Genomic DNA, 10,186 nt, shown 5'->3' with positions numbered 1-10,186 from the left:
TGGGCGTTCAGCGCCAGGATGCTCCCATTCTGGGCGTTCAGCGCCAGAACTATGCTCTGTTCTGGCGTTTGAACGCCAGACAGATGCTCCTCCAGGGTGTGATTTTTCTTCTGCTGTTTTTGATTCCGTTTTTGATTTTTTTGTTTATTTTGTGACTCCACATGATCATGAACCTAAGAAAACATGAAAAACAATAAAAATAAGAATTAGATAAATATTGGGTTGCCTCCCAACAAGCGCTTCTTTAATGTCAATAGCTTGACAGTGGGCTCTCATGGAGCCTCACAGATGTGCAGAGCTTTGTTGAGACTCTCCAACACCAAACTTAGAGTTTGGATATGGGAGTTCAACACCAAACTTAGAGTTTGGTTGTGGCCTCCCAACACCAAACTTAGAGTTTGACTGTGGGGGCTCTGGTTGACTCTGCTTTGAGAGAAGCTTTTCAAGCTTCCTCTCCATGGTTGCAGAGGGAGATCCTTGAGTTTTGAATACAAGGGAGTTCTCATTCCATTGAAGGACTATTTCGCCTCTGTCAACATCAATCACAGCTCTTGCTGTGGCCAGGAAAGGTCTTCCTAGGATGATGGATTCATCCTCTTCCTTTCCAGTATCCAGGACTATGAAATCAGTAGGTATGTAAAGGCCCTCAACCTTTACTAATACATCTTCTACTTGTCGATAAGCCTGTCTTCTTGAGCTGTCTGCCATCTCTAGTGAGATTTTAGCAGCTTGCACCCCATAGATTCCCAGTTTCTCTATTACAGAGAGGGGCATGAGGTTTATACCTGAACCAAGGTCACACAGAGCTTTAAAGAACATGGTGCCTATGGTACAAGGTAATATGAACTTTCCAGGATCCTGTCTCTTCTGAGGCAATGTCAGTTGATCCAGATCACTTAGTTCATTGATGAACAAGGGAGGTTCAACTTCCCAAGCATCGATGCCAAACAATTTGGCATTCAGCTTCATGATTGCACCAAGAAACTTGGCAGTTTGCTCTTCAGTGACATCCTCATTCTCTTCAGAAGAGGAATACTCATCAGAGCTCATGAAGGGCATAAGGAGGTTCAATGGAATCTCTATGGTCTCTAGATGAGCCTCAGAGTCCTTTGGTTCCTCAGAGGGAAGCTCCTTATTGATCACTGGACGTCCCAGGAGGTCTTCCTCCTTGGGATTCACGTCCTCTCCTCTCCTCAGAGGTTCGGCCATGGCGCTTATGTCAATGGCCTTGCACTCTCCTTTTGGGTTCTCTTCTGTATTGCTTGGGAGAGTACTAGGAGGGATTTCAGTGATCCTTTTACTCAGCTGGCCCACTTGTGCTTCCAAATTTCTAATGGAAGACCTTGTTTCATTCATGAAACTTACAGTGGCCTTAGATAGATCAGAGACTAGATTTGCTAAATTAAAAGCATTTTGTTCAGAGTTCTCTGTCTGTTGCTGAGTGGATGATGGAAAAGGCTTGCTATTACAAAACCTGTTTCTTCCACCATTATTAAAGCCTTGTTGGGGCTTTTGATCCTTCCATGAGAAATTTGGATGATTTCTCCATGTTGAGTTATAGGTGTTTCCATAAGGTTCACCTATGTAATTTACCTCTGCTATTGCAGGGTTTTCAGGATCATAAGCTTCTTCAGGAGAAGCCTCTTGAGTACTGTTGGATGCAGCTTGCATTCCATGCAGACTCTGAGAGATCATATTGACTTGCTGAGTCAATATTTTATTCTGAGCTAATATGGCATTCAGAGTATCAACCTCAAGAACTCTCTTCTTCATAGGCGTCCCATTACTCACGGGATTCCTTTCAGAAGTGTACATGAATTGGTTATTAGCAACCATGTCAATGAGTTCTTGAGCTTCTGCAGGCGTTTTCTTTAGGTGAATGGATCCACCTGCAGAAGTGTCCAGTGACATCTTTGATAGCTCAGATAAACCATCATAGAATATATCCAGGATGGTCCATTCTGAAAGCATGTCAGAAGGACACTTTTTGGTCAACTGTTTGTATCTTTCCCAAGCTTCATAGAGGGATTCACCTTCTTTCTGTCTGAAGGTTTGAACATCAGCTCTAAGCTTGCTCAGCTTTTGAGGAGGAAAGTACTTGGCTAAGAAAGCCGTGACCAGCTTATCCCAAGAGTTCAGGCTGTCTTTGGGTTGAGAATCCAACCATAATCTAGCTCTGTCTCTTACAGCAAAAGGGAAAAGCATGAGCCTGTAGACTTCAGGATCTACTCCATTAGTCTTAACAGTATCACATATCTGCAAGAATTCAGTTAAGAACTGAAAAGGATCTTCAGATGGAAGTCCATGAAACTTGCAGTTCTGCTGCATCAGAGAAACTAATTGAGGTTTCAGCTCAAATTTGTTTGCTCCAATGGCAGGAATGGAGATGCTTCTTCCATGTAAATTGGAATTAGGTGCAGTAAAGTCACCAAGCATCCTCCTTGCATTATTATTATTTTCGACTGCCATCTCCTCTTCTTGTTTGAAAATTCCTAACAGGTGCTTACTGGTTAGTTGTAATTCAGAGTCCTTTCAGGTTCTGGATCTGCTTCAACAAGAATATTCTAGTCCTTGCTCCTGCTCATATGACAAAGAAGAAGGCACAGAAAAGTAGTAATAATAGAGATCCTTTTTTTTTTTTTTGAATGAGGGAGAGATGTTAGTAGATGAATAAATAAATAAAAAATAGAAAGAGATGAGAGAGAAGAGAATTTTCGAAAATAATTTTTGAAAAAGAGTTAGTGATTTTTGAAAATAGTTTTTGAAAAATGTTAGTAATTTTCGAAAATTTTTGAAATCAAAAATAAAAAATAAAAATAATTAGTTAATTAAAAAGAAATTTTTGAAAAAGAGGGGAGATATTTTCGAAAATTAGAGAGAGAGAGTTAGTTAGGTAGTTTTGAAAAAGTTAAGAAACAAACAAAAAGTTAGTTAGTTAGTTGAAACAAATTTTGAAAAGATAAGAAGTTAGGAAGTTAGAAAAGATATTTTGAAAAGATATTTTTGAAAAAGATAAGATAAGAAGATATTTTTGAAAAGATATGATTGAAATTTGTTTTGAAAAAGATTTGATTTTTAAAATCTCAATTAATGACTTGATTCATAAGAAATCAGAAGATATGATTCTAGAACTTAAAGTTTGAATCTTTCTTAACAAGCAAGTAACAAACTTCAAATTTTTGAACCAAAACATTAATTGACTAAGTTATTTTCGAAAATTATGATTTAAAATGAGAAAAAGATTTTTGAAAAATATTTTTGGAATTTTCGAAAATAACTAAGAATTTTGAAAAAGATTTGATTTTTGAAAAAGATTTTGAAAAAGATAAGATTTTCAAATTGAAAATTTGATTTGACTCAAGAAACAACTTTGATTTTAAAAATTTTTGAAAAAGTCAGCTCAAATTTTCGAATTTGATGAGAGAAAAAGGGAAAGATATTTTTTTGATTTTTGAAATTTTTATGAAAAACATGAAAATTATGCAATGCATGAAATTTTTAGATCAAAACAATGAATGCATGCAAGAATGCTATGAATGTCAAGATGAACACCAAGAACACTATGAAGATCATGATGAACATCAAGAACATATTTTTGAAAAATTTTTAATGCAAAGAAAACATGCAAGACACCAAACTTAGAATTCTTTAATGCTTAGGCACTAAGAATTCAAGAATGCATATGATAAACATGAAAAGACACAAAACAAAAAATCATCAAGATCAAACAAGAAGACTTACCAAGAACAACTTGAAGATCATGAAGAACACCATGAATGCATGATATTTTCGAAAAAATGCAAGATGCATATGCAAGTGACACCAAACTTATGATATGACTCAAGACTCAAACAAGAAACAGAAAATATTTTTGATTTTTATGATTTTCTAATTTTTTTGGATTTTTATTTTATATTTTTCGAAAATTAAAAGGAAAAATAAGGATTCCAAAAAAAATTTTTAATATGAATTCTAGGAATCTTGCCATGTTAGTCTAAAGCTTCAGTCCAGGAATTAGACATGGCTCACTAGCCAGCCAAGCTTTCAATGAAAGCTCCAGTCCAAAACACTAGACATGGCCAATGGCCAGCCAAGCTTCAGCAGATATGGATACTTTTCATGTATAGAATAACTAAGTGTGTGAGAATCTCTTCATTTGTGATGGTAAGTTGAAACCCCAGTCCAAAAATTAGACATGGCTTACAGCCAGCCAGGATTCAACAAATCATCATGAAACACTAGAATTCATTCTTAAAAATTCTGAAGAAAAATATATTTTTGAAAACATTTTTAATTTTTTTTCGAAAACAGATGAGAAAAGTTTTGAAATATTTTTGAAAAAATTTTTTTTTTTTTAAAAAGAAAACGAAAAGAAAGTTACCCAATCTGAGCAACAAGATGAGCCGTTAGTTGTCCAAACTCGAACAATCCCCGGCAACGGCGCCAAAAACTTGATGCACGAAATTGTGATGTCCAGGCTCAAACAATCCCCGGCAACGTGAGCAACTTGGTGCTCTGATCTCAATACATAATTGTCACAACTTCGATACAACTAACCAGCAAGTGCACTGGGTCGTCCAAGTAATACCTTACGTGAGTAAGGGTCGAATCCCACGGAGATTGTTGGTATGAAGCAAGCTATGGTCACCTTGCAAATCTCAGTCAGGCGGATATAAAATAATCATGGAGTTTTCGAATTCAATATAATAAAATAGGGATAGAGATACTTATGTAATTCATTGGTAGGAATTTCAGATAAGCGAATGGAGATGCTTTTCGTTCCTCTGAACCTCTGCTTTCCTGCTATCTTCATCCAATCAGTCTTACTCCTTTCCATGGCTGGCTTTATGCAAGGGCATCACCGTTGTCAGTGGCTACATCCCCTCCTCTCAGTGAATAATATGCTCACGCACCCTGTCACGGCACGGCTATTTATCTGTCGGTTCCCGATCATGCTGGAATAGGATTCACCCTCCTTTTGCGTTTGTCACCAACGCCCAGCACTCGCGAGTTTGAAGCTCGTCACAGTCATTCAATCATTGAATCCTACTCGGAATACTACAGACAAGGTTTAGACTTTCCGGATTCTCTTGAATGCCGCCATCATTCTAGCTTACGCCACGAAGATTCCGGTTAGGAGATCTAAGAGATACTCATTCTAGCTTAATTCATGTAGAACAGAAGTGTTTGTCAGGCACGCGTTCATAAGGGGGAAGGATGATGAGCGTCACACATAATCATCACCTTCATCACGTTCTTGGGTGCGAATGGATATCTTAGAAGCGAAATAAGAAGAATTGAATAGAAAACAGTAGTACTTTGCATTAATCTTTGAGGAACAGCAGAGCTCCACACCTTAATCTATGGAGTGTAGAAACTCTACCGTTGAAAATACATAAGTGAAGGTCCAGGCATGGCCGAGATGGCCAGCCCCCTAAAGCGTGATCAAAGGATCATAAGGTAATCCAAAGATGGTCAAAAAGACTAGTAAGAGGTCCTATTTATAATAACTAGCTACTAGGGTTTACATGAGTAAGTATTTGATGTATAAATCCACTTCCGGGGCCCACTTGGTGTGTGTTTGGGCTGAGCTTAAGTGTTGCACGTGCAGAGGCCATTTGTGGAGTTGAACGCCAGTTTTTGTGCCAGTTTGGGCGTTCAACTCTGGTTTTGGATCCTTTTCTGGCGCTGGACGCCAGATTTGGGTAGAAAGCTGGCGTTGAACGCCAGTTTACGTCGTCAATTCTTGGCCAAAGTATGGACTATTATATATTGCTGGAAAGCCCTGGATGTCTACTTTCCAAATCAATTGAAAGCGCGCCATTTCGAGTTCTGTAGCTCCAGAAAATCTACTTTGAGTGCAGGGAGGTCAGAATCCAACAGCATCAGCAGTCCTTTTTCAACCTCTGAATCTGATTTCTGCTCAAGTCCCTCAATTTCAGCCAGAAAATACCTGAAATCACAGAAAAACACACAAACTCATAGTAAAGTCCAGAAATGTGAATTTAACATAAAAACTAATGAAAACATCCCTAAAAGTGATTAGATCCTACTAAAAACATACTAAAAACAATGCCAAAAAGCGTATAAATTATCCGCTCATCATGTACATAAACTGGTTATTAGCAACCATGTCAATGAGTTCTTGAGCTTCTGCAGGCATTTTCTTTAGGTGAATGGATCCACCTGCAGAAGTATCCAATGACATCTTAGCTAATTTAGACAGACCATCATAGAATATATCCAGGATGGTCCATTCTGAAAGCATGTTAGAAGGACACTTTTTGGTCAGTTGCTTATATCTCTCCCAAGCTTCATAGAGGGATTCACCTTCTTTCTATCTGAAGGTTTGAACATTTACTCTAAGCTTACTCAGCTTTTGAGGAGGAAAGAACTTGGCTAAGAAAGCCGTGACCAGCTTATCCCAAGAGTTCAGGCTATCTTTAGGTTGAGAATCCAACCATATTCTAGCTCTGTCTTTCACAGCAAAAGGGAAAAGCATGAGCCTGTAGACTTCAGGATCTACTCCATTAGTCTTAACAGTATCACAGGTCTACAAGAATTCAGTTAAGAACTGAAAGGGATCTTCAGATGGAAGTCCATGAAACTTGCAGTTTTGTTGCATCAGAGAAACTAATTGAGGTTTAAGCTCAAAATTGTTTGCTCCAATGGTAGGGATGGAGATGCTTCTTCCATGTGAATTGGAATTTGGTGCAGTAAAGTCATCAAGCATCTTCCTTGCATTATTATTATTTTCTGCTGCCATCTCCTCTTCCTTTTCGAAAATTTCTGTAAGGTTGTCTCTGGATTGTTGTAATTTAGCTTCTCTTAGTTTCCTCTTCAGAGTCCTTTCAGGTTCAGGGTCTGCTTCAACAAGAATGTTCTTGTCCTTGCTCCTGCTCATATGAAAAAGAAGGGAACATAAAATAATAATAGGGATTCTTTTTACCACAGTATAGAGGTCCCATTGTGTGAGTAGAAGAAAAGAAGAAAGAGAGTGAAGAAGAGAAGAATTCGAACTCAGAAGAGAAGAAGGGGGTCAAATTTTTGGGTGAGGAGAAGTGTTAGTAGATGAATAAATAAATAGAAGGATATGAGAGAGAATTTTGAAAATTAAATTTTGAAAAAGAGTTAATGATTTTCGAAAATTAAAGGAGAATTGCAATTAAAATTAAAATTTAAACAATTAATTAATTAAAAAGAATTTTTGAAAAAGAGGGAGGTATTTTCGAAAATTAGAGAGGGATAGTTTGTTAGGTAGTTTTGAAAGAGATAAGAAACAAACAAAAAGTTAATTAGTTAGTTGAAACAAATTTTAAAAATTAATTTTTAAAAGATAAGAAGATAAGAAGTTAGAAAAGATATTTGAAAAAGATATGATATGAAAAGGTAGGATTAAAAAGATATGATTTTGAAAAAGATAAGATAAAAAGATATTTTTGAAAAAATATGATTGAAATTAGTTTTGAAAAAAGATTTGATCTTTAAAATCACAATTAATGACTTGATTCACAAGAAATCACAAGATATGATTCTAGAACTTAAAGTTTGAATCTTTCTTAACAAGTAAGTAACAAACTTGAAATTTTTGAATCAAAACATTAATTGTTGATGATATTTTCGAAAATATGATGTAAATTTAAGAAAAAGATTTTTAAAATTTTCGAAAATAAATAAGAAAAATGAAAAGGATATGATTTTTGAAAAAAATTTTGAAAAAGATAAGATTTTTAAATTGAAAATTTGATTTGACTCATAAGAAACAACCAAATTTTAAAAAGTTTTGAAAAAGTCAACTCAAATTTTCGAAAATTTATGAGTGAAAAAGGGAAAGATATTTTTTTGATTTTTGAATTTTTTTATGAAGAAAGAGAAAAACATGAAAAAGACTCAATGCATGAGAATTTTTAGATCAAAACAATGAATGCATGCGAGAGCACTATGAATGTCAAGATGTACACCAAGAACATTTTGAAGATCATGATGAACATCAAGAATATATTTTTGAAACATTTTTTTATGCAAAGTAAACATGCAAGACACCAAACTTAGAAATCTTTAATGCTTAGACACTATGAATGCAAAGATGCACATGAAAAACAACAAAAGACACAAAATAAGAAAACATCAAGATCAAACAAGAAGACTTACCAAGAACAACTTAAAGATCATGAAGAACACTATGAATGCATGAATTTTCAAAAAATGCATAAATTTTTTTTAGAAAAGATGCAATTGACACCAAACTTAAAAATTGACTCAAGACTCAAACAAACAACATAAAATATTTTTGATTTTTATGATTTTATTAATTTTTTTGTTTTTTTTTTTTGGATTTTTCGAAAATTATTTGAAAAAGAAAATAAGGATTTCAAAATTTTTTATATGAATTCCAGGAATCTTGCACTCTTAGTCTAAAGCTTCTATCCAGGAATTAAACATGGCTCACTAGCCAGCCAAGCTTTCAGTGAAAGCTCCGGTCTAAAACACTAGACATGGCCAATAGCCAGCTAAGCTTCAGAATACAAATCAATCATACAACAACAAATTTTTTTAGCAACAACTAGCTTGCTCTTGTGATGATGGTTTGGAAGCCTTAGTCCAAATGAATTTAGACATGGCTTTACAGCCAGCCAGGCTTCAACATGCTTCATCAAACACTAGAATTCATTCTTAAAAATTCTGAAGAAAAATATATTTTATTTTGTATTATATTTTTTTTCGAATATTAATTGGGAAAAACAAAAAAGAAGAAAATATTTTTGAAAAATTTTTGAAAACTTTTTGAAAATAAAATAAGAAGAAAATTACCCAATCTGAGCAACACGATGAACCGTCAGTTGTCCAAACTCGAACAATCCCCGTCAACGGTGCCAAAAACTTGGTGCACAAAATTGTGATCCCTGGTAATAGCTCCAAAAACTTGGTGCTCTAATCTTAATTCATAATTTGTCACAACTTCGATACAACTGACCAGCAAGTGCACTGGGTCGTCCAAGTAATAAAACCTTATGTGAGTAAGGGTCGATCCCACGGAGATTGTTGGTATGAAGCAAGCTATGGTCATCTTGTAAATCTCAGTCAGGCGGATATCAAATGGTTATGAAGTTTTCGAATAATAATAATAATAATAATAAATAAACAGAAAATGAAGATAGAAATACTTATGTAAATCATTGGTGAGAATTTCAGATAAGCGTATAGAGATGCTTTCGTTCCTCTGAACCTCTGCTTTCCTGCTGTCTTTATCCAATCATTCCTACTCCTTTCCATGGCAAGCTGTATGTAGGGTATCACCGTTATCAATGGATACTTCCCATCCTCTCTGTGAAAAAGGTCCAAATGCTCTGTCAGGGCACGGCTAATCATCTGGAGGTTCTCGATCATACTAGAATAGGATTCACCCTCCTTTTGCGTCTGTCACTACGCCCAGCACTCGCGAGTTTGAAGTTCGTCACAGCCATCCCTTCCCAGATCCTACTCAGAATACCACAGACAAGGTTTAGACTTTCTGGATCTCAGGAATGGCCATCCATGGGTTCTAACTTATACCACGAAGATTCTAATATCTCGGACTCGGTCCTCTGTATTAGATATTTAAGAGATACTCATTCTAGCTTGTTTGCATGTAGAACGGAAGTGTTTGTCCGGCACGCGTTCATAAGTGAGAATGATGATGGCGTCACATAATCATCACATTCATCATGTTCTTGGGTGCGAATAGATATCTTAGAAGCGGAATAAGTTGAATTGAATATAAAATAGTAGTACTTTGCATTAAATCATGAGGAACAACAGAGCTCCACACCTTAATCTATGGAGTGCAGAAACTCTACCGTTGAAAATACATAAGTGATGAAGGTCCAGGCATGGCCGAATGGCCAGCCCTCAAACGTGATCAATATGATCCCAAAGTTGAACTAAAAATCATCAGATCTCCTAATACAATAGTAAAAAGTCCTATTTATACTAAACTAGCTACTAGGGTTTATAGAAGTAAGTAATTGATGCATAAATCCACTTCCGGGGCCCACTTGGTGTGTGCTTGGGCTGAGCTTGAAGTTTACACATGCAGAGGCTTCTTTTGGAGTTGAACGCCAAGTTGTAACGTATTTTTGGCGTTCAACTCTGGTTCGTGACGTGTTTCTGGCGTTTAACTCCAAACTGCAGCGTAGAACTAGCGTTC

The 10,186-nt window shown here is 36.1% G+C and overlaps 2 non-coding genes across 2 annotated transcripts; both read left to right on the top strand.

The window, feature by feature from the left end:
- The first annotated feature begins 1,965 nt into the window (after nt 1-1,965).
- On the top strand, nt 1,966-2,073 carry LOC148581170 (small nucleolar RNA R71). The gene has a single exon (XR_015895863.1). It is a non-coding gene; the product is annotated as a small nucleolar RNA R71 (small nucleolar RNA).
- A 4,189-nt stretch (nt 2,074-6,262) lies between these two features.
- LOC148581169 (small nucleolar RNA R71) lies at nt 6,263-6,370 on the top strand. The gene has a single exon (XR_015899041.1). It is a non-coding gene; the product is annotated as a small nucleolar RNA R71 (small nucleolar RNA).
- Nucleotides 6,371-10,186: the final 3,816 nt, after the last annotated feature.

Source organism: Arachis ipaensis, chromosome B10 (genome assembly GCF_059453495.1).
Source record: "Arachis ipaensis isolate K30076 ecotype BB chromosome B10, ASM5945349v1, whole genome shotgun sequence".
NCBI classification, from domain to species: Eukaryota; Viridiplantae; Streptophyta; class Magnoliopsida; order Fabales; family Fabaceae; genus Arachis; species Arachis ipaensis.
The sequence above is the reverse complement of the archived record's forward strand: the minus strand, read 5'-3'. Positions and strand labels throughout refer to the sequence as shown.